Below are 10062 nucleotides of genomic sequence, written 5' to 3' on the forward strand. Positions count from 1 at the left end.
TCACTCTCTCCTCCATTTATTTAAGAAAAAACTTGAATTAAAATGAATAGCTTGACGATGCTAATAGTTTTGTTGAAAGTATTGCAAATAGACTTGTTAATTCTTTGTATTCCTTCCTGGTGGGTTGAGTTATTTTCTGTAATACCTCTATTCTTTTTTGAATCTCACTGGTTTCCATACTATAATATTTATTTATTCTCTCTCTTTCCTCCCTCTCCCTCTCCTCCTTCTCTCTCTTCTCTCTTTCCTCCCTCTCTCTATTCTCTCTTTCCTCCTTCTCTCTCTCCTCCTTCTCCTCTTCCCTCTCTTCTTCAACTCCTTCCTCATCCCTTACTATACTTGAATCGTTTACACCCCATAGAATATTATACATATATTCATCAGGATTTCTTGTTATTCCTGTATCCAAAATAATTTTTTTTACAACAGGAAACCAATAAAATTTCTTTTGAATTTCTAAAAGAGCCTTACCTTTTCTTAACCTTATAATTTTTTCATTATTTAACATTCTAATTAAATCTAAAGTTGTCGGTTTATCAACATCAGCATAATGCCAATCTTTTATTGAAAATACCTCATTCTTATGTTGTAGAACATATTTATTAAAATACCGAATACCCTTTTCTTGAAGGTATGCTTGGACACAGAAATGATAATTTTCTTGAAGCCTTCTTGCTGTCATTTATGTATTAGAAATATATGTTAGAATAATATTATAGCACGAAACACCTCCCCATCTTCCCATAGTTAAATCATTTTGTATTTCCTTACTTATTATATATAATCCTGTTTTTTTCTGTTTTCATGAGATAAACAAGGGCAAAACCATTATTATATTTACCCTTATTAAATTCTTTTATTTGTTGTTTACTAATCGTGGCTCCACAAAACTCATTCTCGATACCAAGTGGATAATATTCTTCCTTACGAGACTGATTTAATTGTTCCAGGTCTTCGAGGTTAATTTTAAATGACCAATTATACCCTAAATCATTCATATCATACCCCCATTGTTCTATTCTCATACAAACGATACGCCCTTCTTTATAAAAATTTATTTTAATTCGAACTGTGAATTCTGTATGACCTGGAGATAATATCAACACTTCTGTATCTTTAGAATACACAGCCGTTTTATTTAAGTATATATATTGTGATAAATCGCTTAATCTCACCAAGTCATTCGCGTCAGTCGGGCTTGGATAATTTTCTAATTTATAAGCATTTTTCATGTTAATATTTTTGTTTATATTATATTTATGTCGTTCAGCCTGTGCCTTTGTGTAATAATTTGATAAATCAATATCCAGTTCTTGAGATACACCAAAGATAGAACCATCTTTACCAACATAAGTCATTTATATTAGATTAAAAATAATATCATAAAATTTTTTATTTTTGTTGAGTTGAAATAACACATATAGACATAATTGACCACAACACTTGGAATTTAATTCTTGGACTTGAAATGTTTGACAAACACCATTCTGTAAGAATTTTATGACTTCAACAGGTGGTGGAAGACCAAAACTATCAAAATAATATTTGTCTTGACTATTAAAAATACAAACCCAATGAGAACCGTTCCCATCATTATCTTCTAAGTTCATAATAATATTCTTTGTATGTTTCGACACATTTGTTAATTCATCTCTCATACAAATAACCACATTATGAATTTTTAATTTCTTACAATATTTGGCAAGTTGTAAATTTGATGTTGTATTCTTTCCAAATTCTTTCAACCACTCATCAATGCTCATTTATTTATTAGAAAGATATAATCCATTACCTCTTTTCGTTAATTTTACACCTGCTTGTGCTATAGAAGAAAGCATATCTCCAACTAACAATCTCGCTTTATCAGGCAGACCTTCAAGTTTTTCAGCAAAATCTACAATTACACCACTTCCACTAATTTGTTTCTCCAACTCTTTGTTATGTCTTTCCAATTCTTTTTGAGCCTGGAGTTGAGCCTTCCTTTCGTTGGCAGTTTTGACCGCTGTTGAAATACCACCCGTCAATGCTCCAACCGCACTTAAACCAGCAAATAAAGGAATTAGAAATGGGAGAAATCCTCCACTCGTCTCTCTTATTGAATATTTTTTCAACATTGGTTTTGTCATTTTAATTTTAAGTGAGCCAGTGTCATTCAAGATTTTAACCTGTTCTCTTGTGAGCAAAACATCAATTCTTACTGCTCCTTTTCTCTGAATTGTATTAACGTTAATCGTACAAGGCTTTTGATTTTGAACACAAGATGATAGTTTATGAAGATTGATTTGATTAACATATACCCCAGTTGGTACTTTGCCACTCATTTATTGAACAAAAAATTATGTGAGACTAATCATCACACCATTATCTGTATTAATCTGCAATTCTGTTTCTTCCAAAAGCAAACAATATGTATCAACTTCTTCACTCTCTCCTCTTTCAATGTATAGGGAAGTATCCACTCGATTAGACTTTATAGTTTCTTCTTGAGCGCTCAGGTCAAACGTATAGATTGTATACAAACTTTTAAATGCTGTCATATCTAAAATAGGTTCTTTATTTCCATTACTTTCACACACCTTTTGGTAAGACTTGTATGCTTCAGCAAAATCATTTTTTTCCCAATTAATTTCCAATCTATCTCGTGGATAAAATGTTCCATCTAGAGAAACGCGAAGTTGTTTCACCTTTGCATTATCACTCAATGCATTATTCTTATCAGTCGCAGTATCACCATCTGGCTTTTTAAAAATCATCCACAGATATCGTGGCTTTCCTTCCAGAACACCCAAATTCCACGTGTAAGTAGTTTGATTGAGTTTAACGTGTTGACATCTTCTTTTGAGGTATGATACACTGAGTGGTTTCTTTGAGTTAAGTCTTCGATTCAACATCTCTTCTGTTTTAAGATTAGGAGTATATTCACTGATATACCAACTCATCTCCTCAATTACAAATTTATTCTGATCACCAAAAGCATTACCAACACCAAAAAGCAATCTATTTTCATTATCATTCCTTTGTAGTTGAAATCTAATTTTAAGACCATACAGAACTTTATCATAATCACAAAATCCAAATATACCTTTAAGAGGAACTGCCACAGTAAAACTATTTTCTGCTTTTGTATCATCATTATACATTCCTTTCCTTTGAATATATCCAGGGTCTGTGTTTGTTCCCGTTGACATATCAGGAATAAAACCTTCGACAGACCCCTTTCCCATTCTATCACTGAATGTATAGAGTGTAAATTTCATCATTTCAGATACAGCAGAGACATAATCAACCGCTTCAACTTCTTGTGTTCCAATATACAATCGCACACTATCAAACATTTTCCAGAAGAAATCATTTACAAGTGTAGCGTTTGTGTTATTCCCAGCCTTAGTGAATTTAAATTTACACAACAAGAAACTTTCGGAGAGATTCAAATAGGTTTGTTGATTATTTATTTCAAAACTTTTTGTACCATTTGTATTCCAGTCTGTTCCAGTTATTGCATTTACCTTGAAGTAATCTTCTTTTTTAGTGGAGTTTGAGATAATAATAGTATCATCCAAATCATAGATACTATCAATTGCTTCCATACTTGTATTTATTTAGGAAAAAAGATGTTAAAACTTTTGAAACCCTGATCCAAGTATTTGAATTATTTTCTGTCGTTCTTGGGGGGACAACTGAGTTTTACCTTTCTTAATTTCTTTTATTGCTTGTAATTTATGAGATTCTTTCTGAGCATCTTTTATACTCTTTACAGCACCTGCTACATTTCCCACAGCAGAAGCAGTTGAACCAATTAGGTCTTTATGTTTAAGAATAGTTGAACCAATACCCATGAGAGTATCAATTATCCCATCTCCTCTAAATTGATGTCCAACACCCCTTTGTCTCTTCGGTTTATAGTATCCTCTACCAAGATACATACCTTCACCCTTGTAGTACGGGGAAAGGAACATCCCATCCCCTGTAATTATTTTATATTTTCCCAACTCGTGCTTCCTCACAATAACCATCGTATTTATTTATTGAAAAACTTCACGTAGGTGAATTCTGATGGATATAACTTCTCCATTAAAAGAGATCACACGATTATCTTGGTCGGTTATCCTAAAATTTACTCTGTGTATGGTTTTTCCTGACACAGGTAGATAAACCAAATTTTTAGGCTCCATATTGAATTTATAACCAATTGGGGTTGAGTATGCGCTGAATGAAAATATTGTATTTGTTTTTAATCCATCATTATAAGCACCATCAATCAAATCACAGTGAATTAACACCGAATTTATTCCTGAGGATATTTGAATGACATTATCACTGTAAAACGTCCCATTAGTTTCAATCTTTTTTGAGGAGAAACCTAATAACTCTCTAAATGAATTATCAATTGTGAAATCAACCTTGTAGTTATTTTTAACTTTAATCGTTGATTTTGAAGTATGTTTTTGAATGTTTATAACAATATTTTTTGGTTCATCACCCTGTTCTTTCATAAGACGAGCAATTTCGGAAGATATTTGAGAAATCTCGTATGCTCCGGGTGAGACTGTTATCGTTTTGTATCCACTTCCCGGATTATAACTAAACTTGTCATTTTTCTCGGTTATATTAAATAAGGTATTATAAGTCTCCATGGACAATAAAGATGCCTCATATTCTTTTGTTGTCAAGTTGTAGTGGGTATGGGAATGAAGATGTGTGGTCGCTTGTTGTGAAATTAAAACTCAGGATTGTGCTTCTCATCTTATTTAATATGAGATAAAATGTCTTTATATTGAGATTTATTAATTATTTTCATGTTCATCAACTGGTCTAAAATGGCTGATGCTTCATTAAAACAATTGTTATTTCCAGCCTTCTTACTGCCGAACAACAATAACAGTCTATTAACTAATTGCGATGGGTCATTTGGAAGAAAACTAATACCTGAACCAAGGATACTTAAAGCCTGAATAATGTGTTTCTCCTTCTCATTCTTCCGACTTTTACCAGAAAGAATAACCTTATAATTTAGAGTGTTCAGCAAATCAATATATACTCTATCATCATTATTTTCCATATCCAATGGTTTATCAATATACTTTGATTCATCCCTCACAGTTGAACCTTGTCTTCCATCTTTTGTGAGAAGAAACATTAATCTTGGAGTTAGTTTAACAGGGGGTTGAGCAGAACTTAAGAACCTTAATTCATCATTAAATATCAATACCTTTTCTTGAACAAGATGAAATATTGCTGGTTGTTCTGTTGGAATGAGTCCTGCTTTGGTTTTTGAATCCGCTGAATATTCATTGTTTTGAACAGCATTCACAATATAATCAGGGGGTTGATTAATCTCTTCCAGTTGTTGAAATAAACCTTCATCATCATATTCTAATTCTCCTAAATGCTCTAATTCTTCCTCCGTCATTTGACTGAAATCTTTTAACATTTGAAGCTTTCTAGGAGTATATTCTACTGTGGAAACATCTTTCATTTTTTCTTGGGAAGTTTTTAAAAGTGGTTTAAAAAATTTCTCTTGTTTTTTTTCAAATGCTTCTTCGCCCGTTAGTTTCTGTCTGCGTTTCTTCTTTATGTCTTCCTGTTGTTTTCCAACTTTTGAAACCAACTCTTGATGTTCCTTAAATCTTCTTGCTCTTTCTTTTGTATCCATTTATTTATTGTAAAATATCATTTAATGAATTGTAAAGATCAACAGGGAAATTTTCCTTTTCTTCATCATTCAAGTAGATGTGTTCAAATAAATCCTTTTCTTTAAATATTTCATCAAATTCTTTATTAACATTAATGCGAGTTGTAATTTCTTCTTCACTAATCCTTGCATCTCTGCTTTTCATACGTTTGTGTTGAGTTTCTTCATCAACATCAAAACCGAATGATAAAATCTTCACTCCGCTCAGATATTTAATAATTTGTCTCGTTCCTTCTGGATTAGTTTCTAATATCCCAACACCACCAGATTTTAGTTTCTTTAACTCACTCTTACAATGTGAATATTTTGTTGTACCAAGAGAAACCTCCTCAAATATTTGTCCTTCATTCCTCAATCGCATATGTTCCTCCACTGAAATATAGTGATAATCTTCACCTTTTACTTCTCCAGGTCTTATTGCTCTAGTTGTTGTTGATACAATGCGTATCACGGGGTGTTTTTAAGTAAATTTACAATATTCTCATTTGTACTACACAAGAACCTTGATTTATGAAAGTTTTTTCCAGAAGCAGATTTACCCACAAGATTTATAATAATAGTTGTCATTTATATATGTAATTGTTTATAAAACAAAAAATATATCCCTTAATATCTCATCTTGTTTCACAACAATATATTTATATTTTTCAGTCGTGTGCTTCATATAATCCTCAAATTTCTTTTTACTACATAATGTAGAACAACTATCTCTCCAAAAATTATTGATATCTATTGAATTTAACTTGAATAAAATAAAAGTATTAGCATTGTTTCTGATGGAACGACGAGGAAGTTGAAAGTACAATTGACTAAGATAAATACAATTACAAGAAGAATGTCTCCCTCTTGTGTAGTGGCTGTCCATTACCGTTTGGTTTCTCTCATTAACACAATCATCAAAGATAACGAGGTTCTTTTTTGATTTATCCAAATCTTGGGGAGACGGTATATCATCCGTATTATCACTAAGAATACAAGTTATAAGATTTGATTTCTTTTTACATCTCTGTGTATCACAAAATAGTTGAATTATATCTTCAATGTTATAATCATTTAGGTTTTTTTGACGTTTAAATAAACCTATTATATCTTCTTTTTGAAGACCAGCATTAAAACCTTGTGAGAGTAGTTGATACTCTGGTTGAAAACTCGACTTTGTGAAAATTATTAAATTGCCATAATCTAAAAAGTTGGGAGTGAGGAGCATTTTTAAAAGTAAGCAGGTTTTTCCACATCCACTTGAACCAACTATGAGACATCTTAATGAATTTGGGAGATTTTTATGGTTGTTAAATTTTATCTTATTTTCCCAAATAGGTAAAAAATCATTCATTTATATATTTGAAAAACAGGTTATTTAATTTATTATTAGCTTTTTTAGAAACTCTATATTTTATCCTAAGTTCAGGTTTAATTTCAAGATAATCCATTATTTTATTTATACAATATCTTGTGTTGATATTTCCCTGAAAATTACATCCATGAATAATATACAACAACAATCCTTTGAACATTTCTCTTATACGTTCAGTTTCTTCCCTTGTAAGGAAAGGTGTGTTATCATCCTCATACTTTACATTCATTTCTCTAATCAATCTTGTAAAGTAATTCATTTTTGGTGTAAATCTAAAAGAATTATTTTCCTTTTTATATTTTTTATTATCATTAATTAGAAGATAATCACAGAATATACATTGTTTATAGGCTTTTGACTCTGTGTTTAATCCCCGTCTTTCACACGCAGGACAATTCTCAAATTTGTCATATGGAGAATCAGGAAAGTCTAGCATATTTATAAAGTAAAACTTTACTTAAACTGAAATTCATCTATACTTTCAGTTGTATATTACCATCGATATCGATATACTTTTTTTCATTATCAGATTCAACGACAACATTTTTTATATTAAAGGTAATTTTAAAATTATCGTTAACTACTATTGAACGAAATGTCATTTCACCTGATATATTAACATCCTTTATTTCATCAAGATTTACATCTTTAGGGTTGTTGAAAAAAATACAAATTTCTCCTTGCATATTACAGATGGTCTTATCTTTTCTTTCTAAAGCTTCATCCATAAGGTTTTTGTTCTTTGATACTTTTTCTTGTTTCATTGCTTTTTCTAGTTTTGAATATATTACTAGAAGGAGAGGAGAAACTTTTGTTAGAGATACTTTAATTGATGTTCTACCAGGTATACTAAAAGCCCTTCCACTGAAGGAAATTGAAGAACTCATATTATTTACCATAATAGTTTTTATCCAATAGTTGTTATATTTATCTTTGTTCAATTTTACATCCTTGACATATTTCTCAGTATCTTTAACAGATGAAGAGATTGATTGAAACTTGTCTTTTGTGTCTTGAAACATTGTATTTATTAAGTGAAAAAGTTGGAGGATAAAATGTTTTTAAGCACAGATTCACCTATAAATTAAACGAAATTTTCATCAAGAAAATTTTAGTTTAAGCAAAGTTTTATTCTATAAATATGGTGAATACAACGTACTGCGATGTTTGTAATCACGAATATAAACATTATAGAAAACACCTCCGAACCAACAAACACACATTTAATCTATTTCATCAAATATCTCCTCTTGAGTTGGAAAGAAAACATTGTGATATCTGTTCAAAGGATGTTTTGAAGAGTAGTTATAATCAACATCTTCAATCACAAAAACACAAGAAAAATGAGTTTAAAGTAAAGGGAGACTATTATATTAAAAACACTGATGAGGCATTTAAAGGGCATATAAAAATAAGGATTTTTCAATTTGGAGAACCCGGTCCATCATCAATAGCTGAATCAATTGAAATAGTGAAACCCGATGTTGAAAAATTTATTAAAAAGACATTAAAAGAAATGAAAACTTTAAAGTTTTATATGGGAGTGAAAATGAATATGAAAAGACAAGATGAAGAACAAACTCCTTATATGAGAACAGATCTTCATTTTATAACATCATTTCAAGATTTTTTGAATAGTGGGGTTTATGAAGAACTATCAAGACAAGAGGAGGATGTTGATAATACAGTGGTAGGAAGTGGATTCAATATTAAAAAAATCATCTTTTTAGATATACACATTCTACAATCAAACCCTCTTAAAGCTTCTTCTTATATTGAATTACCAAAAGAAATAAAACTAAAGAAGGCAGTTAATATTAAGAACAATGATAATAAATGTTTTCTCTGGTCTGTTCTTGCTCACTTCCATCCACCAAAATGTAATTCAGAAAGAGTAAAACAATTTATGAAATATGAGAATACCTTGGACATTAAAGATTTTAAATTCCCAATGCCATTAACAGATATTCCTAAATTTGAGAAAAAGAATAATCTTTCTATTAATGTATATGGATTAACGGATACAAACAAAGTTCAAATATTAAAAATTTCAAACAACTATAAAAATGAAGAAACACACATTGACCTTTTATATTTTAGTGTTGGAAAGAATTCACATTACACATACATCAATAATTTATCAAGATTAATCTCTTCTCAGGTATTCAGAACAGCAAACAAAATATATCCTTGTAAGCGATGTCTTAATTCATTTCATACAAAAGAACGATTAGAACAACATTCAAAATATTGTAGTAATCATAAATCAGCTGTAATTACAATGCCTAAACCTGGTGAAAAGATTTATTTTGAAGATTATAATAAATCTATCATGCACCCATTTGTGATATACGCTGATTTTGAATGTATCCTTAAAAAGATAAATACTGCTTCTCCTAATCCAAAAGAACCATATACAAATAAATATCAAAAACATATTCCTTGTGGTTTCTGTTATTATATCAAATCATCTGTTGGAGAAAAGTATAACAAACTTGAACATTATCGTGGAAAAAATGCTTCACAAGAGTTTGTAAAACGATTAGAAAAGGATTGTATAAGACTCACTAAATTAATGAAAGAAACAAATGAACCGATGAAATTAACCAAAGAAGAAAAATTAGAATTTAGAATGAACAATATCTGTCATATTTGTGAGGGGGAAATTAAGGAGTCTAAAGTTAGAGACCATTGTCATCTTACTGGTAAATATAGAGGTCCCGTTCATTCCTGTTGTAATCTTAATTATAAATTACCTTCTTTTATTCCAGTCTTTCTTCACAACAGCGCCAACTATGATACACATCTATTTATAAATGAACTTTCAAAAACACCAGGGAATATTTCTGCTATAACAAACACAAGTCAAAAGTATATTTCATTTTCAAAAATGATATTCACAAAACCTTTAACTCGTATTAGGTTTTTAGATTCTTACAAGTTTATGGGAACACCACTAGCCTACCTCGCATCAAATCTAAGCTCCACGGACTCTTTTCCAAATCTTAATTCATTC

This window comes from Eptatretus burgeri, chromosome 2, assembly GCF_056783735.1.
Source record: "Eptatretus burgeri isolate ZD-2024b chromosome 2, Ebu_testis_v1, whole genome shotgun sequence".
Classification (NCBI taxonomy): domain Eukaryota; kingdom Metazoa; phylum Chordata; class Myxini; order Myxiniformes; family Myxinidae; genus Eptatretus; species Eptatretus burgeri.